This window comes from Chinchilla lanigera, unplaced genomic scaffold (assembly GCF_000276665.1).
Source record: "Chinchilla lanigera isolate Chin_1 unplaced genomic scaffold, ChiLan1.0 scaffold00029, whole genome shotgun sequence".
Lineage (NCBI taxonomy): Eukaryota > Metazoa > Chordata > Mammalia > Rodentia > Chinchillidae > Chinchilla > Chinchilla lanigera.
In genome coordinates, this window is record NW_004955430.1 from 9,089,568 (window position 1) to 9,115,558 (window position 25,991).

Consider the following 25,991-nt stretch of genomic DNA (forward strand, 5'->3'; position numbering starts at 1 on the left):
GAAGGCACTTTCAGGTAGTTAGTTGTCAGAAAGACATTTCCTTCCTTTCTCTTTCTTTTTCTTTTTCTTTTTCTTTTTCTTTTTCTTTTCTTTTTCTTTTTCTTTTCTTTTTTTTTCTTTTCTTTTCTTTTCTTCTTTCATCTTTTTGAGACAGGGTTTCACTGTGCAGTTCAGGCCGGCCTTGAACTCACTTTGTAGCACAGGCTGGCCTCAAACTCGCAGCAATCTTTCTGCCTCAGCCTCAGAAAGATATTTCTTAACAGCAGGTACAAATACCTCATGGAGCCATTCCATGAATACTTGTCTTGTGACCCAAGCTTTCTCACTGGCCCTCCACATGCCAGGCAGTCTGGCTTTATTCACATTCTGTTCCTTAATGCACGATGGGTCTTGGAATGGTACACCAGAAGTGGTGTAATTTTCAGCTTGGTGCTTCTGTTTGCACACAGCAGAAGGGTCCTTCATGGGTTTGTCCCCTAGCAGTGCCTTTTTCTGCATTATACAGGTTCTGTTCAGCATCTTCTTCCAGAAGAGCTCTGTTTCATCGCAGTGGAACACTTGTGGAGTGATGTGTCCCTCTGCCTTCATGAATTCTGTGAATTCCTTCTTGTAGGGGTCTGCAGAGGCCTTGTCAGAACCGGAAGCCTCACCGTGTCTTACCACACTGTGGACACCTTTTCTCATGTGGAATTTATCAAGCCCGCCTCTGTTGGCTTTAAATGAATCACTTGTGGCCTTTTTAGCGGGGTTTTCTTGCAGTAACTCACTGTGCAATTCGCTGGCTTTCTCACAGATCATAGCTTCACTAATGCTATCTCCTGCCAGCTGCTTCTCATTCAACCACACTCACAAAAGTTTTTCCACCTCTTCCAGCACTTGTGTCCTCTGCTTGGTTGACGTCATTACTCCTTTTGCCACATTAGCTCCTTCAACGTCACTGTTAGTCTTCAAAAATGTTGACATTGCCAACTTCGCTATCCTGTACTGTGAGGCCAGATCAGTCAGATCAATACCACACTCACGATTTTCTACCATTTCCTTCTTTAATTCAATGCTTGTCTTCTTCAAAACCTTCTGACCGTCCCTGCTCTGCACATTCTTGCCGCCTTCATCACCGCTCTGCGCGCTCTGGTTATCTTCCTTCCGGTCTACGCGTTTTCACCACCATACCTGCTCTGCGCTTTCTTTGGTGCCGTGCTGGCTTGAATAATACTGTACAGTACTATGTGTGCTAACAGAGCACATTGAAAAGCTTTACAGCAAGTGTGCATAGGTCTGTCTGTGACTGTGATCTTGACTAGAGGAAGGCACGGCCAGGTATCGGAGCCGTGGAGTTTGTGAACTGAAGCAAGTTTTTGCTGAACGTTTCTGTTTGTGAACTGAGTTGTTCTTGAACAGAAGCGTTAATGAGCCCATGTATTACTATAGTGGCTTAAAAAATAATTTTACCACAAAGTATAGACTTTCCCATTCTTCCCATGGACGGTCTCAGGGTAGAAATTTCCTTTCCTTTCTTTTTTTCTTTTCTTTACCTTTTCCATAGCCACCCAAAACAGGCAGACACTTCAGCTGCGGTCAGAAAGAAGCCAAGAGTGGGTGTGGTTCATCAGCTAGATCGTCTGTTGCTGCTTTGGTCCACTGCAGGTTGGACGCTTACCGACATGCACAAGGGTGGGAAGGGGAGGCTCACCTTGTGCTTGCCTAACTGAGCTGCTACTTTATTAGGTCAAGGAGAAAGGGTGAGTCTAAAAGGTGAGCTCTGTTGGGTCCCAGCTCCTCCCTCAAACCAGCCGTGGGACTCTGTGCAAATAACTCCACTTCCCTCTGGGTTTTGGCTGCCTCTTCTGTAAAATCTAGGCAGTTGGCCTCCATCGGAGGCCACATCTCAGTTCAGCCAAGAGACATGTTTTGCTTGGCCCTCACCATGCTTTCAAAGGTTTTGAATTAATTGCCAACTTTAAAAAATTAGACTCATTTTCATACAAATGTAGATTTCCAGCTTCCCTTGAAAAATTGAAAGAGATGTTCTAGCCAGAGTAACCAATTGCGCGTTGGTTCCTCTAAGGCTGGAGATATTCTTGCTATCCTGGTTCCTAAAGGCTACTTTAGCAGGCTGGGGCTGAGAGGCAGCCATGCTCCTCAGCCTCTCCAAGGCTTCCATTTCCTCCCTGACCAATGTCCTTGTTTCTTACCTATTGCCCACTGCAGGGATTAAAAAGTAGATGATCTCCATGGTATCTTCCTTTATTCACAAGATCTTAAAACCTATCAGGTTGGGATGAAGTCTGGCTCAGTCAATATTTTCATATGAAAAGAAGACGATCAAAGTAAAACTAATAATTGGTAATGTTCTCTGCTAGATACTTGTTTTATCTTTAACCTTGGCATGTATAATTTACAATGCTTGGCATACTCTCTGTGCATTTTTATATTCCTGCTTACTTTTTGAAGACATAAGCAGAGACAAAACAAAAACCATAAAAGGTTATGAAGAAACCACTTGACCAAGTAAAGAAAGGACACTAGGATAATATGTTCTCAGAAGTACAATCTGAAATTACAGAGGAACTACCTGTTCTTCAAAACAAGATTATTTGAAATAAATTCCAGGAAAATATGTCAGGTGGATGCTGAATCTGACGTTTTTACACAGACCACATTTAATAGAACTTTCTTTGATGGGATGTGTTTTCAGGAGCTCGATTATTTATGTAAGAACTTTCAAGTGACCACTTAGTCACTAGAAATTGCACATAAGTTTAAGTATTGCTGACACTTAGAGCTCTTTGAATAGGACACTGATAAACATACAGCTGGATACAGATAATAAGTGATTTTAATGCCCTGTGACCACTCATAATTTTCTTATGCATTTCTTTTGTTTATATTGAACTATTCATAAAAATAAAACTGATCTTATGAATATCAAACAGTAGGAAGGTGAGAAATGAGAATTAAATGTCTCTTATTCCTCATTTTTATGATTTATTATGGTAAAATACATATAACATGAAGTTTACCATCTTAACCTTTTTTTTTTTTTTGAGACAAGGTCTTGCTGTGTAGCCCAAACTGGCCTTGAACTCAGTAGGTAGCCCAGGCTGGCCTCAAACTCATGGTGATCCTCCTGCCTCAACCTCCCAAACGTTAGAATTATAAGCATGGGACACTACACCTGCTTAATCATTTTTAAGTACTGTTATATAATTTAGTTTTGCTAAATATATTTACAACATTATGGTTTCTTCCTTATCTTAACGCCAATGTTAACCATAGTTATATTCCTCTCTTCCTTTCAGAAAATTATATGCTTGTTATTTATTACTTTTACAAGTGTATTTTTCAAAATCTTCCAAAGTTTCCACATTGCTGAAGGCTTTTTATTTTGCTAATTCTTTATAGTGGTGGCTAAATATTCCATTTTTATTGAACAACCACAAACCAACTCTTTGTTATTGCACACTTAAGGTACCTTGAGATTTTGGTATTATAGAAAAGAAAAAAATTCTTTAATGGACACATTTGGTCCTCTTGGCCTGTATATAAGCATAACGTGTAAATAAATTCTCAATACCCTACACACTGAGACACTTGTTCAGCTGAAACTTTTCTATGTGCCAGTGGATATAGTTGAATGCTGACAGTTTTTATATTGAGTAGCATATTAATCATAAACTATAACAATATAGAAAATAAATTGCAAAGGCAACCTAGACTCTGGAATTAGATGTCCTAAATCTGAATTTAGGCTTTGACAGAATAACTGTGGGGACTTGCTCATAACATTACTTGCCTCACCTTCATCATCTGCAAAATGGGATTACAAATACTATCTGTCATAGAGTTGGTAGAAGAGCTACTGAATGAATAATGCATGACTCATATTAAGCATCTTATGCATTAACTACTATTTTATGTCTCTGCATTTAATAAAAAAAGTTTAGCCTAGTATTTTAAATATAGTAATGCACCAAGTACTTTCAGCTAAGTTTTAAGATCACATTTTATTTAATAATTCTATTGTGAAAGCCTCTCTAAAATAGACAGAACCTATCAACATACAAAAACAGGGGCTGGGGATTTAGCTCAGCGGCAAAAGCGCCTGCCTGGCAAGCGCAAGGTCGTGAGTTCGGTTCCCGGTATCAGAGAAAAACCAAAAAAAAAAAAAAAAAACAAAAAAAAAACCAAAAATACTCTGTAAGAGACCTTACATATATTCACTTTTATTTTCCTCCATTTCCTTAGAAATACTTTGGATTTCTCTCTCTTTTTTTCTTATATTTGGCATGCAAATTGTACTTAATTTTCCTGAACTCACTCTGGGTCCAATGAAGCAGAGTCCAGCGATGAACTTTTGAAGGAACAATTCTTGACCACACCTTAATTGTCTGAAAAATCTTTGTCTAATAATCTCTCACTTACTTTGCTTTGTTGGATTATCTGAAATTATTTGTTTATTAAATAAGTGACTGGTGAATGTAGAAATTCCTACCAGAGAGGATGAGGGGAGGGATGCAGTGTCATAAACAACATATCTCTGGGCAGAGCTACTGGCCACCTGCCTAGATTCTGAGTGTTTTCTGTATTGGAGCCCCAAATATTCATTCTTTTTTTTTTTCAGACTAGCTCTACTTTGATTCTTTTAAGCCTTACCCAAAGCTTCTCCCATTATTTTTCATTGCTCTAATTACTGATTTTTTAACACAGTGATAAAGGATGGTTCAGATGAAGCACAGAAGCACTGGCCAGGGAGAGGTTGTTGGAGAGAGGGGATTGTGTAGCATGTGGGCAGATCTTTGTGCAGGTAGAATCTGTCCAATTCAGTGGCTGAGCAATTCTTACAGGAGGCCTTGACCTGGAGCCCTTGACCAGTGTAAAATTCAAAAGACCTCTTAGATCCTGCCATTGATTTGTGGCCACAAGGGGTCCTTCTACCCTACTTTGTCAGGTGGCTGGAAAAGTTATAGTCACAAAGGCCAGAGAAAGAGTAATGGTCCCGTCCCCGCAGACTTCCATTTTAGAGCCTGCAGTGCAAGTTGATTTGCTGTGAGTGGTTAGAAATGGAAAAGAGTTTTGTTTGTTTTTGCATTGCCTCATAATGACTCCTGAAAAATTGTGTATCCTAGTGCATGGTGCTGAGGGCTCTAAATTCCATGCAGGGCTGGGTGTTGAGAGTATCTTAAGAACAGGAAGGTGGGCCCTCCCTTTCAAGGGTTCACCCTGAAACCTGACAGAGAGGCTACATAACCATGGAGCACCTACTGTGTGCCAGACCCTGTTCTAAAACCTAGGAGGTCAATGTACAGAATAGAGAAAGTGTCAGTTCTCTGGGAGCTTGCATACTAGTGAGGTTAGTTATAATTAGATAATAGCATTGGTGGCAGTAAGTGATATGAAGAAAAATAGTTTAAGAAATGTTAAGAGGGACAAGATCAAGGAAATGAAATAAAAGGTACCATGTTGGAAAGAAGGAAAACTATCTCTATTTTCAGATGACAAGATCTTGTTTGTAAAATATTGTAAAGGATCCATTAAAATGCCATAAATCTAGTAAATAAGTTGTTCAGCAGTGTTGAAAGATACAAAATTAGTACACAAAAATTATATTTCTATGTACTTGCAATTCCCAAAGAGAAATTAAGAAGACAATAACTGTAAAAGAACTGTAAAACATACTCTGAAAACTATAAAACATTGTAAAAAGAAATTTAAAAATACCTAAATATGTGGAAAGATAGCCCATATTCATGGCTCAGAAGATTCATTAAAATGTCAATACTCTCCGTATTGATTACAGACAATGCAATCCCTATCAGAATCCCAATAATTTCTTTGTAGAAATTTGCTAGATGATCCTAAAATTCATATAGAATTGCAAGAGACCCTGAATAGATAAAATAATCTTGGGAAAAAAAGAAAAAAGTTGGAGAATTCACACAACCTGAAACAGTGGTACTGGTAAGGGGTAAACTTATAAGTCAATTGGATAACCATATTCCAGAGAATGCCCTTAGATCTTTCCCTCTCATGAGATGTAAAAGTTAACTCAAAATGAATCAAAGACTTAAGTATGAGAGTTTAAACTATAAAAATTTTAGAACAAAATGTAAAAATCTTCTTGACCTTGGGCTTGGCAATGTATTCTCAAACATGATACCAAAATGATAAGCAACAACAGAAAAAAAAAAATTGTTCAACCATAGGATAGAAAAAAAAATTACAAATCATGTATCTGATAACGTCCTTCTATTTAGAATACAGATGGATTCTGACTTATAATGTTTCAACTGATCATATTTAGACTTTATGATGGGGTGATATGCATTCAGTAGAAGCTCCTCATCAAATTTTTATCTTTTCTTGGGCTAGTAATATATAGTTCAGTCATCTCTTCATGCTAGGCAGCACCAAAGAGCTACAACTTCCAGTTAGCAGTGTAATCATAAGAGTAAACAACAATGCTCTACAGTATACCAAATTGCTAAGTTACAATATTTGATATTTGGTAGGTTAGGTATACATTATGGTTTGTATCTAGATGTACCACCAAAGCCTCATATAGTCATAGGTGGGGCTTTTCAGAGGTGGCTGGATCTAGGGTATGTGATGCTAGGATGAAAGGTGCCCCACTCTGGGTGTGAATGCAGCCCCACAGGACTGGTAGACTGGACAGAATACAAGGGACAAAAAAGAGGCTTGCTACTGCTGCCTGTGGCTCACTGCTTGGTGCTTTTCTGCCCTTTACCTGCCCTACTGTGCCATGGTTGTTTCTCCTCCACAGTGAACTAAGGCATTACAGCCCTTTTGTCATGCCATACTGCCTTGAGGCCAGCCAACTATGGACTGAAATCTCTACAGACTGTAAGAAATAAACATTTTCTCCTTTAACTAGGTGTGGGATATTTTGTCTCAGCAATAAGAAAAGAAACCAAGACAGTATATTTAAATGCATTTTTGATTAATGATATTCTTTATTTATAATGGGATTACTGGGCTGTAATTCTTCATAAGTTAATGAGCATTTATATATAAAGAACTCTTACAAATGAGTTATAAGAAGACATATAACCAAATTAAAATGAGCAAAGGATCTAAATAAGCATCTAACAACAAAATGGACAAATAAGTGTACGAAAAAAGGTTCACTATATTAGCCATTAGAGAAATGCAAAACAAAACCATAATAATATAACATTTCACACTGACCAGGACGTCTAAAATAAAAAAGATAATAACAAGTATTGATAGGTTGCAAAAAACATTATAAATATCATATATTCCTGGTGGGAATATAGAATGATGGAGCACTTTGATGAACAGTCTGGCAGTTTCTCAAATGATTAGAATTAGCATTTGACCCACCAATTCTATTCATTGGTATACAACCAAGACAAATATAAATATACATCTACACAAAGCCTTGAACATGAGTATTCATAGAAGTTTTATTCATAGTAGCCAAAAGATGGAAACGATATAAATGTCCATCAATTGATGAGTGGTATATCCATACAGTGGAGTATTATACTGGCATAAAAAGAAATGAACTGCTGATATACACTGCAATGTAGATAAATCTGGAAAACATTATTCTAAATGAAAGAAGTCACAAAAAGGCTATGAATTATAAGATTTTATGTATACAAAATGCCACAAGTAAGCTCATACAGTGATCCCTCAGTTTATGAATTTAATTTGTTTTAAAATTTTGGGGAAGATAGCTCCAGAAATGGCTGTTTGTGTGGGGAAGATGGTCACAGTTGTGTTTATCACCTGATGTAGAATTTGTGAACAGAAGCAAAATTTTATTGAACACTTTTGTTGAGAACAAATTGCTTGCAAACAGAAACATTTGTGAACTAAGGCATTGCTGTATAGAGAGACAGAAATTACATCAGTAGTTGCTTAGGACTGAGCTTAGGGTTGAAGTAGATTTGAGAGTGATAGCTACAGAGGACAGCTTCTCTTTTGAGGTGAGGAAAATATTCTATAATTGATTGTGGTGATGGTTGTAAAACTCTGTACATATATTTAAAAAAAAACTGTCAAATTCTGTATTTCAAATGGGTGAATTATATAGCAAACTGTGACCAAAACATAGAGTTAGAGAGAAAATGAGGGGAGACAGGGAGAGAGAGAAGAAGAGTGCCAGGGTCAAAATTTTCAGTAAATATAAGTGGTATGGAAGAAGAAAAAAGGAGGGTTTATAAAAGTGAAGAAGAGGAGGCTCTTTCAAAGGGCAGATGTTCTGAGGCCTCTTTAATATGAAGATACTTATTTCAGCTGAGATCTTCAGGAGGAAAGGGAAATGTGGATTGCATTAGTCATCTTTCTATTACTGTGACAAAATACCTAAGAAATCAACTTATAATCAATTTAGCTCAGTTTGAGAGGTATTAGTCCATGGTTAGCTGGTCACTTGGCTCCATTGTTTGGGACTTGGGATAAGACATAACATCATGGTGGTGGGAGTGTATGATAGAGGAAGCTGCTTACCTCATGGAAGGCAGGAAGTAAAGGCAGGGAGAGGTGAGGAGATGATATACCTTTCTGGGACACACCCCCATTAATCTACTTTAAACAAGTAGGCCCCACCTCCTAAGATTTGTACCATTTCCCAATAATGCCATCAAATTATGAGCCCATCAGTGGATTAATCCAGTGATGAAGTCAGAGAACTCATGATCCAATCACCTCCCCTCTGAACACCTCTGCATTTCAGACAGGGATACATAAACCTCTGGGAAACATTTCATATCCAAACCAGGAGAGAGTCCAGGAAAAGGAAATAGCTAGTACCAGAGCCCTGTAGTACTTGTAAGTTTGGTGCAATTAAAGAATAGCATGGAGGACCCAGCTATCAGAAAGAGAGGGAGGAAGGGAAGAGGAGAGCAAGAATTCTAAGCCACCTGCCTAGGTGGCTTTGTGGACCACCATGGTAGGAATTACTGGGTAATATGGAGGATCATTGTAGAGTTTTGGGCAGATTACATGCTGACTTTGAGTTTACAAAGTTTATTCTGGTGGTTATGCAGTGAATCAACTGTGAGTGACAATCTTTATTATTAACTTGATTGGCTTGAGAAATGCCTAGGAGATTAGTAAAGTATACTTCTGGGTATGTCTTGATAGATCATGAGGGTGTGACTTTGGGGATTATTTCTGGTTCCTGACCCTTTTTTTCTGGCTCTTTCTCTACTCTCTACTACCTGGATGCCCTGAGTTCAGTAGTTTTCTTCCGCCAGGCCCTTCCACTATGATGTTTCTGCCTTGGCACCAGCTTGCCATGGACTGAAACCTCTGAAACAATATGCTAAAATAAAATGATTTTCTTATTTTAGCTGTGTATATGGGGCACTTTGTTCAGGAGCAAAAAAGTACAGATAATTTTTACCAAGAATAGGATTGTTGCTGTGACTAACTCACTATGAGATTTAGAATCCTTTGAACTGGTTTGCAAAATGAGCTTGAAAAATAATTGAACTAGGGAAAGCTTACAAAGCTGTAAGCAGAACTTGATGAAAATAATTGGACTATAGAAAGTGTAGAAAGTGTTAGCAGAACTTGATGGACAACTCTTATGGGAGTTTAGAAGACCAGAATGCTGATAGGCATGTGAATAGTAAAGACTGTGTTCATGAGATTTCAAATGGGAGTAAGGATTCCATTGAGAATTGTACCAGAGGTCATGCATGCTACATTCTGGCAAATGATTTTCTATATTTTTTCCATGCCTAAAACTTTATCTGATGTTATGCTCAAGGTGATGGACTAACTGACCTAGCAGAAGAACTTTCAAGGCAGCCCAACATTCAGGCTGTGGCATGGATATTGCTGAATAATTTTAGGAATATTTATAATGAGAATTGGGAGCCAGAAAAACAGATCAGAAAGATTTTAAAAACTTTCAGTTCAGCCAGTATTGGGTTAATAATATCCCTTAGTGACTGTGCACTGATCAGGTCTGTAATCTCCCAAACAAATGTACAGTGAAAACTAAATAAAAAGAGGCAAATGGAATGATTTCAGGGCTCCAGGAGGATTCAAGCCCTCTCATAGATTTTTAAATTTTCTCAAGGCTCATAGCAAGACCTTCTCTGGGTGGCCCATATTTATTTGGTTAGCAGAAGAAAGGAGGGGAGTACTCAAGAAGGGCAGAATCACTCAAAGACTTCTCCAAGTAAGGTATTAAATTAATCCTTAATAAGGATTAAGTTAATCCACCCAGAAGTGAGATGCCTGAGGCTACAGTCTTTATATAGTTGAGATTGGATCCAGGTGTTCTTGGCTGTGATCTTGTCTTATTCTTTGAGGCTTTCCAGCTTCACCAACCATTACAGGTTTTAGTAGGGATTAGTGACTCATACAGGTTCATTTACTGAGTCCATTGCCCACATGCAGACAAGTGGCCTAGGTTTTAGACAGATTCACAGGTAAACATAAAATCCAAATGGTTAATTTAAGTCCTGCTTGGGGCTGCTTCATAGTGGTCTCCATCAAGCTAGAAAAGAAGCATGTGCAAATCTGTTGCTAAAGGAGGTGTGATTGCTGAAGAGACTAGTACCATAAAAAAAAAATCCAAGTTCTTTGAACCAAGACAAGAAGACCCCACCCATTTCAGGCTCAAGGGTACAAAAATACAAACCTTTTATTTGAGAAGACAGCCTTTGGGCCCCCTGTTTGGGAAGGTCTGCCTAGGGAATTAGTTTCCCTGGGGTTCACTTTATAATGCTTAGCTGTCCAGGCACTCAGGAGCCACTACAGTCATGTTACAAAGGAGCCTGGCTACTGCCAGGCAGACTTTGACATCACCCACATAATGCTGTGTTTTTAGGCATGTAAGATAGAAGAGTTATGAGGTCAAGGAGGCTTCCACTCACTTCAAAGGAAGCTTTGGAAGCTTGGGCAAATATATATGACAGAGTCCCTGTCAGGTGCCCCTGGGAGGGTGATACATGATGTTGTCAGCATGAAATTTAAGAGTCATCCCAAGAGGGAGGCCATGTGGTGGAGCTGACCTTGGGAGTATTAGCTGGCTCCTGTCTCCTTCCTCTCATTCTTCCCCTGCTCCCTGTTTGCTAGATACCATGAGTCGAACACCTTTCCTATACTGTGCCCTTTTGCCATGATTATATCTGTCTTGGAGCCAGCTGACCATGGATTAAAGCCTCTGAAACCAGGAGCCAAAGTAAGCCCCTTTTCTCCTTTAAGTTGTGTTCATCAGGAATTCTGTTTCAGCGAGAAAAATCTGGCTCATATTGATACACTTCAGGTAAAACACCTTTGGCTCCACATGTTTGCTTTAATTTCCATCTTATAATTAAGGGAACAGAACCCATGGTCTGAAAATTGCACAGAACATGTAAGAACAGAATTCCCTTGGAAAGTGAACAATTGACCGCTACACAAGGCTTATCATACTTCTAATGTCAATACACATGATAATTAACCCAATGAGTATGTGTTTAATGTTTGCCCTGCCCATTAAACTGGGAACTTCATGGCGGCCAGGGTCAGGTACATGTGCTGTCTGCTGTATCTCTAGTGTCTAGAATAAGGTTCAATACAAAATACATCCTTAAAAAAATTCATTGAATGAATCAACAAATGAATTGCTGGCTTCAATTATCTTGAGCCTGGGGTTTCTATGGGTGCTAAAGATAACAGGAGACCACCAAATGTCCATGTCTTTCTCTACATTCCCCAGGCTCCCTTGCAGTTAGCTGTGGCTATGTAACTGTTGTTGGCCAATGAGAAGTGAGCAGAAATAAGTACCAAGTAGTTAATACCTGGAGAGGACCCTCCACCCTTCTATTCTCTTGATGAGATGCTCTTGAAGGCTAAAGGTTCTAGCTGGCAAGAAGGAATAGGAACACCTGACCTATGTAAGGCTTTATAACAGTATCAAACAAGCCTTTGTTGAATTAAGCCATGGGGATTTATCTGTCCTACTAGCAAGTATTACTAAGTAGTACTACTCATTATGCTTCTTTCTATTTTCCTGAGTGCATATTTGCATCACACACACCACAGCATTAGGTGATTTTTAGATAATGCAGCTGGAAACTGATCAGTGCCCCTCAACTTTAATTTTCCTTGCCATTGTCTCCCTCTTATGGGGTGAGACAATTTATAGTTTTTCAAATCTTTCTGTTGCAATTGTAATCATAAGAGTAGCAGAGTGGCACATTTCATAATTTCCAGAAGGCAATCAGTGTAGCTAGACCCAAGGCCCTCTTGATAATCACAGAGGCAGTGTAGTCAAGTTTAAATAAATGGGACTGGACCTTCTCCTATGATTTTTCCCATAATTGGAGGCAAAATATGTGATATTTTCATTCAGCTGGGAAAAGGGGTTGGCCGCTGTTTGGAAGAGTGAACACTGGCTGAGCTCCGTTGTAAATGTTCCTGGCTTGATTTGTTCATTTCATTTTTTTCTGCCCACTCAACTCCATTCTCAATTTCTCGCTAGCCAGATCTAGTCTGTGGGATCTAGAAATAAAACAAGGGAAAAAGATGGTTATGATAATCAAGACTAAGTTTTATTTTTCATACTAAGCCGGCAAACCCACTATTTTTACCCATTATATCCTGATTAAAAGAACACGCTTAGAACATCAATAAAAACAGTTCGTCTTAGTGGAAAAATAAACATAAGATATAATTAAGCCCCTAAGATCATCTATAGAACTCAGTATCAGCTTTTGCTTTTGCTATTCATCCTGTTCTGATTTAAGAACTGGATCAGGCTTTTGAACAGAAACAGTAGTTAATATTTTTGAAAACTTATATGCATTTCCTTCTTCCCAGAACAACTCACTCAATTAAGGGGCAAGTGGTGTCTGGAGTCAGTCAACTGACTGAGGAGGCAGCTCCGTCCGGTAGCCCCAGGAATGTCCCCAGGCAGAGCGAGTATCCGCAGGCTATGGGGCACTACACTCAGGTGTTTGCTGGGTTGCTGTTGCCTTTCATATCCCTGCAGGAGGCTCTGAGTCATCCAGGAACCTGCTTCAAGTGAGGAGACTTGCAACAGAAGCTTCCTTAGGTCACGAAAGCCACCCTGCAATCCATGCATAGTATTAGAGTCTTTCTGTGATCCAGAGTTGGATACTTTTACAATCATTTACAGGTTGAGGTGTAAGGATTATGGAGGGAAGTACCTTTGCCCAAATCCTGCAGACAGCCTGTGGATAGAGAGCCGACATTCCCACCAGCCGTGACTCACACATGCTGAGTTTTGCAGCTACTAGTTCATCGGCTTTAGGGTTTCAATCCGGGAGAAGATGTAAAAGGCCAGGGGAGAAGCAGCTCTGGCAGAGGAGGCCTTGGGAAGCACTGGCAGCTCCTCCTCTCAGGCTTTCTCCTGTCCTGACCTCCTGGTGACGAAAGTGTCTACTTCTCCACGTTTGTGTTTGTATTTTATGAACTTAACCCCTTCCATGAGATCCTTAGCAAAAAGCTTACTTCCTTTACTCAGATAAAATTGCCCCAAGCCCACAATTCACAATTATGCACACTCTTGGGGCTCTGCTGTGTCCCATGGCCAGTGTGGTTTGGCCTATCGCCTTCCTGCCACTTCCCCAGGAATGGGCTCATGGTTTATGTCCCACACCCTTACGTTCCTGTCACAATCTTTTTCACTTGCTCCTTCATTCAACAGTTTTTTCAGCGTTGTGCTTCACAATGTGATAAGAATGAGGCTTCCTCATTCTAGTACTATCCCATAGGGAATTCAGAAATTATCCTTCTATAATGGTCAGTTTTACATGTTAATTTTACCAGAATAGGCCCCAAATGATTCACTCAAACACTTACCTAATGCCACTGTAAAGGTATTTTATAGGTATAGTTAAAATCCTCATTCTGCTGACCTTAAGTAAGCAGATTTTCCTGGACAGTCTGGCACCCCTGATTCCACCACATGAAAAGTCTCAAGAGCAGAGCTGAGGTTTTCCTGAAGAAGAGGCAGTTCTGCCTGGAGCCTGCAGCTCTAGCTCCTATTACAGTCTGGTTCTTTATGATAGTGAAACTCGGAAATTTCAACCATGTCTACCTAGGACCAATCACACAAATCAGCATTTGGAATCAATTTCTCAATATAGAATCTCCTACTGGCTCTGTTTCTCTAGTTAACCCTGACTGATACCCTTCTCTAAAGCCCATAAAGTTATCCATTGAAATTGTACTCATTTTTATTACCTTTGAGCTTGCAGAACAACACAAGAGAAATGTCCAGTTAGGTCAAGTAGCTTCGTACCCTCAGTGATCATCTTGCTTGAGGCAGGGTTCACCATTTTAGATGACTTTACAGTGCATGGGAATTAGTGGGAAATGCAGATGGAGTTCAGAGCGAGACGATTTGATGCCGTGCCCCTGCGGGCCCTAGCTTGTTAATGCGCCAGGAAACCATTGGGCCTTGAGTGGCGGTTCCAGGAATGTCATTACCTTATCAACAGAGCAAGGTGTGTGACACCAAGTATGAATTATGTCCAAGGAGGCCTGTCTTAGTCTCTTTAAATAATGAGTGCTTCTCCATTTTATACATTGGATGGTTCCTGGTTGAGATACCATTAATGCTTTCAATAAAATGTCCAGTGAGTGGTCTCATCTGTACCTGTCCTGGGCTTTAGAAACTCAGATTTGCTTTTCTTGGTGTATAAACTTTGAGGAGTAGACTTCTGCACATTTCTTCCCAATGCCAGTTCTTATGAAACATACCCACATCTACTACCAATTAGAAAGATCTTCAAAATAAAAAATGCTTGGCCATGGATCCGGGTGGGCTCTCCTCAGAGAATCTGAAGTGTGGGAAATCAGCCTTACTAAGAGGCCTACCCCAGTGTTTGGGGGATGCAGCTCCTTAGAACTTTCCTCCGAGTCTACCTTCTGAGAGGCATTTGCATAATTATGGGAATTTGGAAACTGAAAACTCTCCAAAGACTGTTTAATCACACTTTCTCTGTTTGCTTTCTGAATACCAGGTTGTGAGAGAAATACCTTCATTGCTGAGATAATATTAGTTTTCTCAGATCCTCTGGAGGGAACAGTGGCAGATGAATATGTATAGAACATTTTAGGAAAGGAAGACCTGGGTTAAGGAGAGGAAAAAGGGGATCCTATATTTGGCTGAAATCAACTTGATTGAATATTGAAAAGCAATCCACAAGATGGATAAATGAGCCCCACTGTGGAGACACATATTGACAAAAGATCAGTGCCCCTAAGTTCAGGGAAAAGGCCTCTAGAAAGTGGCTCAAATCCTCTGGCACCTCCAACATCTTAAAGAAGCATAACACAGTTTCTAGTCAGTTGGTCAGCTCCGAAGCCAGATCATATGACCATGTGTTTCTCGTGTGATCTGGAATGGCCAGGTGATCTCTAACCTATCTGTAGTCTGAAAAAATTGCTTGTTTCAGTTACTTCACAGAGTCACAGCTTTTTAGGACTTGTACCCAAATCTATATAGATGGTGTGTGTGGAAGAACCAGATACAAATTGCTTTTAAAAGTCTTGCTAATTTCTAGTGGCCTTCAGGCTTTCGAACATGCAGACCTCTCAGAGTAGAAGTACTTGCACACCAACAAATATTTTTGACGTGTTTTGGACTCTTGCTCCCCAGCACAAGAGAGGAAGCTCATGCCTGGCCACCGCCCTTGGCTGTGTGGAGGCCCGCCAGGCCCACAGTTGCTGGTTCTGTCTGCAGCACTCCCCCGCCCCAGTTGTCAGGATTGAAAGACATCCCCAGCTGTCCCCAGTGAGCTGAGACTCAGAGACCAGGCTCCTGGGCCTGCCTGTGTCTGTACCTCAAGCTCTGAAAGTATGGCCCTTTGTGACCGCGTAAGAACAGGCAGTTTAATTTAAATCTCTCTGTTGCTTAAATTCAGCTCTTTTCTTTCTTTTTTTATTCCACCTTGTTGCTCTTTCCTTTCTTGCTGAGTGGTTTGCATTATCTCCAGAGTGTGTTCTTCCCAACGCATCCAGCAGATCTAAGGTAATCTCAGTTTTATTTCTAATAACCTAATTCTCTGTCATACTCACTCTGTCCTTTGTTTTTGGACAGTGTGGGTATTTATCCACATCACACATAAAGAGTTTCTTCCCAATGCTTTATCCAATATTACTTGGACAATATATAAGAGAAAAAATGTTCATCTATCAGTTTTTAGCTCTAATATGGAATCTGATAAGCTGGGTAAGATATACAGTTTTACATGAGGCAGAATGGTGGGCTGTTGTGATTTTTGGTTCAAGAAAAGCATGACCCTAGATGTTGGTAATGCTCTCCTATTTTCTTAGGCAAACATCTGTTAAGATAACAGCTATTATCTGCCAAAAGACTTCACTTTTAATACTTTGTGTTTCCAACATGACTACTTATGTAATCTGGAAATATCTAGCCTTCGTTTCATAAAAACACCCATTACTTCTTGCTGAGGATACCTCAATTTTGTCATAATCACTTATTCTCTGACTTGATGTTTTTCCATTCTTAAGTAATCCTGAAACTAGCTCAGTACATTAAGCTGGTTATGTTGCTTTCAGATAGCTCTCCTGAATTGCAGTATCAAGTACTTTGCTCCCTTTTCATGACATCCAGCTTCTATTTATAGCCAGCAGATGATCAGAAGCCAGAGTCAAGGACAGTTGTTGTTTGGTCAAGCCCAGCTGTTGAATGCTGATTGGTAACTGGCAAGGTGTGGCAACTGCCATCTGGCCCTGCCAGGGTCCTGATAGCGCTGCCAGCATTTACTTAATTCAGGCCAAAGAGGTTAACCTCAGCCTACTCCATAGAAACAAACCTAGTTAACTGTTTTGGACACCTCAGCCAGTCAAACTGGTTTCTGAGTTTAGACACAATTGAAAATTAAAAACAGCGCTGAGTGCTCAAGGTCAGTTGTGATACACTTGGCCTCCCTGCGCTATTTAGGATTCAGAGGCAGAAATGTGTGTATCTCAATCCCTTTCTGACAGAGAGCACTGAGTGCTTTTGCAGAACATGAATGAGAAAACCAATTTCTGTACTTCAGAAGGATGGATATTTTCATATCTCTTCAAGTACTGGAAGAGAGAGGTATATTAAATCACTCATATGGATTAATATGGCAGCATGGATCCATACCTCTAAGCAATTAGGTTAGCCCTAAGAGAAATCAGGCCATGAACAAGTTAAATATATCTTTCAGGGGAAAATAGAGCTCAAGTTATTGTTTTTAAATGAAAGATAATAGGTAATACTATCGAATGGCGTGCGATTGTAGGGAGTGAGAGATTTGTGGGGGGAAATGCCTACTTTCAGAGTTAAAACTTTATTGGAACTGATGTTCAGAACTCTTGGCAAGATTTATGCAGATCCTTCTTTGTGCTTGCAAATTACTTTCACAATGATTTCAATCATCATTAATCCGCATGCATTGTGTGAATGACAGATGCTATACAGTCTCTATAAAACATTCCTCAATGCTGATAGTCTACAGTCATTTTCCCCTTCCAAGGGCCAGCAAAGTCCAGCATCTTCACCATCTTTCTGAGAAAGGGGAGTGTTTTCGATTCAATAAGGATAGAAAATTGAGCTGTAGGAAGAACAAATGCCTCCCTAGGAGGCAGGATGACCCCTGATTTAAGTTTCTGTCTTGGAAGTGAATGTTCCAAGCAAGCAGTATGCGGTATGCCAGGGACCCCTCCATTCTTCCCGGGAAGAGGTCATGGGAAATGTGACTCCTTCCAGGAAGCCAACAGCATCCACCCTGGGACCCACAAGGCCCAAGACGGAATCTGAGCTGTGCCACTTATGCTGGGACAGGATGCCAGCTGGGAGAACTGGGTGTGTTATCTTGGAGTGCTGAGTTTTTCTCTGCCTGGCCTCATAGTTTTACAAGTAAGTGAGCGCCAGCAGGATGGGATGTGGGTTATATCAACTGCCTAGGCTCTGCCATAGCCCACCATTTTCTCTCCCACTCATTCTAGACAGAATCTGTGGTTAAAAACCACTGTATGATTACACATAGTGGGTCCTTGCTGAATATTTATTAGTTATGTGGCTCAATTTAAAGACAGCTCTACCAAAATGCCAGATAGGCTTCCTGTTAACCTTTCCAGTTGTGTGTAGAAAATGATTGATTTCTGATGCATTTTTACATGCAAAATGTCACATACAAAAAGAGAACCCAAACTACTAGAGTATCTACTTGATAAAATATGTTACTGTAAGAATCCTAAAGAGATATTCATAGGTGAGTCAATACAAAGAGTACCAAATAAATATCCAAATGCTTTTATTTCTTATTAGCTGTTAAAAATACAAATTCAACAATGATATCTAATTGTCACCTATAAGTTTGAAGGTTTAAAAACAAGATTTACTGCTAATAAAGGTGCAGAAAAACAACCAATCCTAATAATTCCTTGAGGGAGATTTGGTACAATTACTGGGAAGTTGTCAATATATAACAAAAAAAACTTTAAAATATTCATATCCTTCAATGTAGCCATCCATTTAAAATAAATAATCATTTTAAAAATGGACACAAAGTTATATTAAAATATAACCACTGTAGTTCTATACTTTTAAATAGGGAGAATTAGAAACAAACTCAACCAGGCATGGTGGTGCATGCCTATAATTCCTGCACTTGGGAGGGTGAGGCAGGAGGATTGCTGTGAGTTTGAGGCCAACCTGGGCTACATAAGCAAGTTCAAGGCCAGCCTGCAATACCTAGCAAGAACCTATCTCAAAAAACAAACAAACAAACAAACAAACAAACAAACAGAAACAAGCTCAGTAAAATAAAGAGGCAGTTAAACATACTACTTACAATGAAATATTATGCTGGCATTAAAATGAAATTTTAATAAAAGCCTATGGCCATTTATGGAGTATTTACTATATGTTGAGCCCCAGGCTAAAAGCTCTGAACATCACATATTATTTCAGTTAAACCTTACTGTGATAGATTAGTAACCTCCTAGGTTCCCAACAATTTATTATCTTATTTAAACACATTTGACAAACTAGAAAATTGGAAAAAAAAAATTGAAGGACTATTTTTTCTTTTTTTTGGCATGGGGAATTGAACTCAGGACCTTGAACCTGCCAGGTGGGTGCTGTGCCGCTGAGCTATATCCCCAGCCCAAAGAGGTGTACTTTTCAGTCAAAAAAAATATAGTAGAAAAAATTGTACATTGTTTTAGCTCAACTACTTAAGCACAATATACTCACCTGTTGTTTTGAGGAGAGGTAAAAGCTCCAAAGTGCAGAAAATGTTTACATTATTACAAAGTTCCTACAGTAGAAGTAAGGACTGGAAGAGAAATGGTAGCCAATCCCTTGTCATAGTTTATGGAAAATTGCACTATTCTAGGACTGGGTATATATGAGGTTTCGTGAGAAATATACCAAAATGTTAAAAGTAGTTTTCTTTATGTTGTGACGCTAGGGGTACTTTTCACTTTTCTGTATTTTCTCCAATTAGCACGTGGAAGTATTACACAAAAAATAAAAATCTTCTAAATTTTTAAAAAATTAAAATGCAATGTTGTAATAATTCTTTTATAAGTGGGCAATTTCCTCTAATTCTTGATACTCCCTTTAGATCTGACAGCTCAGTAAATTAGGCAGGAAAGAGAAAAGGCAAAGCCCAGTGGTCAGAGGGAAATGAGAGGCGTGCCTGCCTCCCGGCCACAGTGAGGGCGTCACGTGACGCCTGCGGCAACTTCTGTGGTCACAGGTTACAAGCGAAACAAATATCCCAACAACTTTTGCAAACTCTGGGGCATTACCCAAGCTCACATAACTACCAAAAATACTATAAAAGAAAGACACTGTTGAGTGGTCTAGTCCTTTTCCTGTGTTCTCCAAGAAGAGATTTGCCTCGAGTTAGCAGGGGAGGTTAGTTAGGGGACAGCCCCTCTGACAAGACAGGAGAAGGGGGCTCAGAGCCTTCTGCTGTTCCTGGATCTTTGAGGATTAAACCGGAGTTAACTGTGAGGCCAGCCCAGTATCTGGTAGCCTGGAGGTTCTGAAACTGCCCCCAATGTAGGGTGTGTCGTCAGCTCTTGCAGAAGCTCAACCAAGCAGGGAAAGTGTTGGGGAAGCCCCCTGTGGGGCGGAATGGCAGGCCTAGGGCAGGGCCGCACAGGAAGCACTCAGCTTTGTTGAGGTAGCTGTGCGAAGGAGTACAGGCCCGCCCTTGTTTGTTGGGGCTTTCCTACTGGGTTCTGTGACGAGGTGGCTAAAAGCAGAAGGCTCAGAGAACTCCCAGGCCTGCCGCAGGGTTGAAGGCTAAAGTCAGATGTCACTCTCCACCCAGGGGCGTGGCCCCGCGCAGCTGGGAGATAAATGGTTCAGATGGGCTCCCGGCAATGCAACTCTAACTTTTCAAAGAGTGCTCTCACCTTTCTTCAGAGCCAGTTGTTCATTCTTTCTACTGACGTGTGTGACTCAAGATTGTCATAGGCACTGGAGAAATGAAGCGAAATAAGACACCATTGCTGCCCTGGTGATTCTCAGGCAGGACACAGAAAACTAACAAACACCTTTCAGTGTGGTGCGTGCTGTAGGGGGCTGAAGACCAGGCGGCTCTGGGCCATCTCTCTGGAAGAGAAACACCCAGACACGGGCTCAGGGAAGTAAGATGTCGAGCTACTTCTTACTGGGAGGCTTCTCGTACTACAATGGGTGTAAGAATCACCAGAGGATATCATTACAATATATATTCCGATTCAACAGATCCACATGGAGCCTGAGATCCTGTGTTTCTAACACACCCCTAAGGGACTCAGAGGCTGCTAGTCTGAGGCCTACGCTTTTAACTGTCAAAGTCTTAAGTGATGTCTAAGGGGGATCTAGCTGAGTAGACAAGTGAGTTGGGATATTTGTAAGGGAGGGCACATCATGCCACTTAAGGAGAGGGGAAGTTGAATCTTGAGAAAAGTTGGAATTTTGCTGGCTAGCTCTGAAACTGCCTGGTTTGCCTCTTTGTTGAATTAGGGGTTTGCTTCATTCTTTAAAACTCATCCTTAAACCTGATGTTCTGAAAAACATCTTCCTAACACTCACCTGACATGTCCTGAATTGTACTTAATAATCTTATTTCCTTAGTGAGCTTTTCCTGTCATTCCGATGGTGAGGTCCTCAGCAAACCCAGTGGTAGTGATCAGTCAACATCACTGACTTCCTGAGTGCTAGGCTATAGCTTGTAAGAGAAATCATTTCCTTTTTGCCCATGGGTAGCATAGTTCCTGAGATACATAAGCAGCTAGTGCTTATTACATACTGACTTTCAAATGAATGAATGAATGAATGAGCACCTTAGATTAGGATCAGTAGGAGAATAGCAGAGTAGTTAAAATATAAGCACCAGAATTGGAAAGCCTGAGTTCAAATCCTGGCTCCAGCTACATTAGTCTGTGTGTACTCTACCTCTCTGTGTCTCAATTTCCTCACCTACAAAATGAAGAGCAAAATAAAAAATAGATGATAGAAAGTGGGGGAATAGATCTTTCTTAAATGGGGAGGACATCAATGATGGAGGGAGGAAGAGGAGGAAAAGGGTATTAAAAGAAGAAATGAAGATGTGTTGGGTACATGTATGAACTCCATACAAGGAATGAAACTTTATAAGCTGCAAACATCTGCTAATAAAACCTAAAAAATATATAGTGTGAAAAAATGAGGATGAGAAATAATACAACTCTTTGCTTCAAATGTTTGTTTTATGCATTACACAATGCAATATGTATAAATTATTTTCACCAATTATAAACATTCAATACATTTTATCTCTAATTTTTAAGAACTGAAGTTGAAATGAGCCACTCAACCACATGTTCCCTGGTAGCATTTGGTAAGGATGGAGACATTTATTTAAAGTGGGGCTTATGAGTAAATTTGTGTATCTCTTCCCTTCCTGCTCTTGGTTAATATACATAGTATCAGGTAATTTTATCCTTTTTCATAAAATGCTTCTTTAAAGATAAAACAGGAAAACACACACATAAGGACAGAAACAGCGGGCTTGGCAGGAAGGATACTTCAAGTGGGACCCTTAGGTCTGAGCTGGTTTAGGAGATAACCTCTAGTTATTAGGTAGTACTATTTGGGAGGATTTCATTTTGTCTTTCTGGGAGATCACCTGAGCTAGACTTCGAAATTCTAGAAGAGGGCATAAAAATAAGCATGTCTGATCAGCAGATCTGCAGTAGGTGAAGACCTAGCTGAAACTTATGTGGGTGAGAAGGATGTGGAACCTGGTGATACTGCTCAATACCACTGCAAATTACGTTTTACAAAAGCTCTGAAGCCAATGTGAACTGTCTTCTTTTCTCTTTTATCAGTGAATATTTAAACATGCACAGCTGCATACAATTGCCACTACCCATGTGTGGCTATTTAAGTTAACAAAAATTAAATTAAAAACTCAGTCACCCAGACACAGTTCAGATGCTCAATGGCTATGTCGGGCTAGGTCTTACCAAACCGCACAACACAGGTATAGATTTAGAACTCTCCATTAGATGATACTAACTCAAAGTGTAAGTTTTAGACTTTCAGAGTTGCAGACTGTAACATCCACAGCTCATGCAATGAGGATGTTGCAGAAGTGAATACAAAAATAAGGAAATGTAAAGGGCAATTCTGTGTTACTTTCAGACAATTAGGTTTGCAGCTTTTTGTTCAGTAGCTGTTAAATAAGAGAACACTTACTCTATGTAAGCACTGAGCTAAGGTCCTGGGGAAAAAAAGCAGCCTGTCAGATGGAATTGCTGATCCCAATCTGCTTGCTGTTGAATAGGAAAGATACTAAGTGTGTAGGAGAGTATTAAATGGCACTTTCTGAGGAGGTGTGTGAAAAAATCCAATGAAGTCCTGTGCCGCTGAGTGATTTTGATAAAGAAGGAGATGTCTGACTTTGACATGATAAAGAGGCATGGTACAACTGAGTCAAGGAGACGAAAATAGCGATAGCATGCTGGGAACAGGAAAGAAGTAACTCTGGGTGAACTGAAAATATCTTTAGGAAGTCATATTGGAAATGAGGCTGAGGTCAGATTTTTTTTTTTTTTGGTACCAGAATTGAACTCAGAACCTTGTGCTTGCCAAGCAGACGCTCGTGCTGCTGAGCTATCTCCCTGGCCCCTGAGGTCAGATTTTTTTTTTTTTTTGGTTTTGGTTTTTCTCCGGTACCGGGAACCGAACTCACGACCTTGCGCTTGCCAGGCAGGCGCTTTGCCGCTGAGCTAAATCCCCAGCCCCTCAGATTTTTGGAAGAAGTCAGATGCCTGGAGAAACCTCACCCACCAGGTTGAGTCAGCCTTACCTTGTAATGTTCCAAGTCCATATTTAGCTCCCATAATATGAGTACTATTTACTATACTGAAAGGTCCAATACTCATGTCTCTTATGTGCTTTGGCCATAGCTCTCATCCAAGATGACCTCACTTTTTAAAATTTCTTTGCTCTGCTTTGCTAAACTTCACTAATTTTTTAGGACAGCCAAGACCCACTTCCTCCAGCCTGTGAGCATGTCACCTTTTTCTGCATATGCTTACAGTGACAAAAATGTACTCCTTTCTAATTGTCTCTCATTTCTTATGTTTCTAGACAGAATGAAGTCAGAGTTTGCATCTTACCCTGCAAATCACATCATCAGCGCTCCGTGACATTTCAAATTCCTAACGCTCAGATTTTTTTTCAGTTTTTACTTGTAATAGTACATGTTCGCATTATATAATGATTACATTCCTCTTGGGGAATTGGTACATGTACGTAACAGATCTTAATTCTTTTTATCATCCCAATTCCCATCCCTCCATCTCTTGATCCTCTTTACATCTGAATAAAATCTATCTTCCTGCTTCCTATCATCTATCTTTTGTTTCATTCTTTATTTATATTTTGGGTTTCTCCTGTAAGATAAACCCTGTGGTATTTATGCTTATGTGTCTGATTTACTTCACTTAACATTATGCTGTCCTGGTGCATCTATTTTCCTGCAAATAACTCAGGTTTATCTTTCTTTATGACAGAGTAGTACTCCATTGTGTGTAAATAGAACACTTTCTTTATTCACTGATGGACATGTAGTCCACTTCCAAGATCTAGCTATTATGAGTTGTACTGCTATAAACGTGGGTATGGATATATTATTGTAATAGGATATCTTTAACCCTTCAGGAAGATACCTAGAAGAGGAATAGCTAGGCCAAATAGAATTGCTCATTTTAGTATTTTTGTGGAATCTCTACACTGATTTTCAAAATGATCTCACTTGACCACATTGTAAAGATTTCCATCTTTTCCCTCTTTCCCTCCACCTAGTCCCAACTTTGGCTTCTATCAGGTACTAATTTTTAGACGCTTTACATATTGAGTACCCAAGTAATGTGTTTGAAGAAAACATTCCTTAGTTAAAATAAAGGACTGCAGGTCCCAGCCTCCGCATGAATGAAAGTGAGGTGGTGAAGACCATTCTAGACTGACCCCTCCTATTTGTGAGCATCTGGAAGCTGCTGTGTGCTTGGGGGAAGTAGAGAATAGTACATCCCTGGGGGATGTGCATCTGTCTCGCCACACAGATAAAGCAATTTTCTTCTTGTAGTACAATTGGAGATTTAGAAAAGTATGAAGAAAATAACAATCATCTCTAATCTCACCACTCAGTACACTGTTGATTTTTGCATACTTTTCAGTTTTCCAGTCATACACAGTTGAGATAAATATAACAAGTCATAGTTGAGAGCAGCCTCTATGTTGAGTTTGGTGTCCTTTCCCACTTTTAATTATATCATAATCACTAAAAATCCTCTTAAATAGGTTTGTGAGGCTCATTATTACAGGTGGTTTCCCCAGAAAGCAGACCTTGAGGTGCAGATTGGCAGGTAGAATGTCTATGAGAAAGTGCCCGAGGAATTGACATCTGCTGAAAGGAAGAAAGGGAAGCAGGATGAAATAGGAGAGGTTGAAGTGTAATGCAGGCTGAGAGAAGGTCTTGGCCAACTACATGGGTGAACTCTGGCCCTCTGGTGGCCCCTCCAAATGTCCTAGGCTGGGGCAAAAGAGCTGAAACTCTATACCACTGAGGGGATCACTCATTTGTTTCAAGCTGCTCCTAGAAGAGTGCATCATTTGGGCAAGGTAGTCTCCAAAGAGGGTTCATAGCCAAAGGTCATCTTGGAGCACCTATCCCAGCAGCTGGGAGAATAATCCCTTCATTCCTCAAAGGGGATCCTGACAGCACATCACAGCCTCCACTACAATCATAATGCTACATGGTATTGCCAAGGATGGCTCAAATCAACTCTAAGCCATATGACAGCATTTTACGAGGTCCAACTGCCCCACAGGGTGTTTATTAGTGATATCCCCTCTTATAATGAGAAAGTAAGACCAGATACTGAGTCCCCCTCCACTGATAAGTAGGGGATCCAGGATATGAACGCTAAGTCTTCGCTTTGTTTGTTTTGCTAAGTACCTAAAAGAGTGTTGTCAGGTAAGAATTTTAGTTTTCAGGCAAAAATGTTACCACCTATTAAAATGGAAAGAGGTATACCCCATTTTCCTTTCATCTTCAGGATGGACTTATAAGCATGATTTTTGGAAATGATAAAAAATGATCACTGATAGCCCAAGTAAGTTAGGAACACTTAAAACAGGAGGACACATTTTTAAAAGTTATGAATAAATGAGTAGGGACTCAAAAGTTACATATAGCAGGTTTGATTCAAATTGTTTCATATAAAATAACAAGGGCACACTGATATGAAACCTCAGGATGTATCTTCCCCCTTCTTTCTCCTCTACAGATAAATTATTATTCTACTACATGTGAGAAAACAGAGGAATGCTAGGGTTCTATGTGCCCTTCTATGTATATTATATTCAGTGGTATTTTTGAAAAGCTATTTCAGTGAAAGGGTGATAGCAGTTAACATTTTATTCTTTATAGTACAATAGATTATAAGAGTTTTGTTGTTAAATTCACCTTCTATTCTTA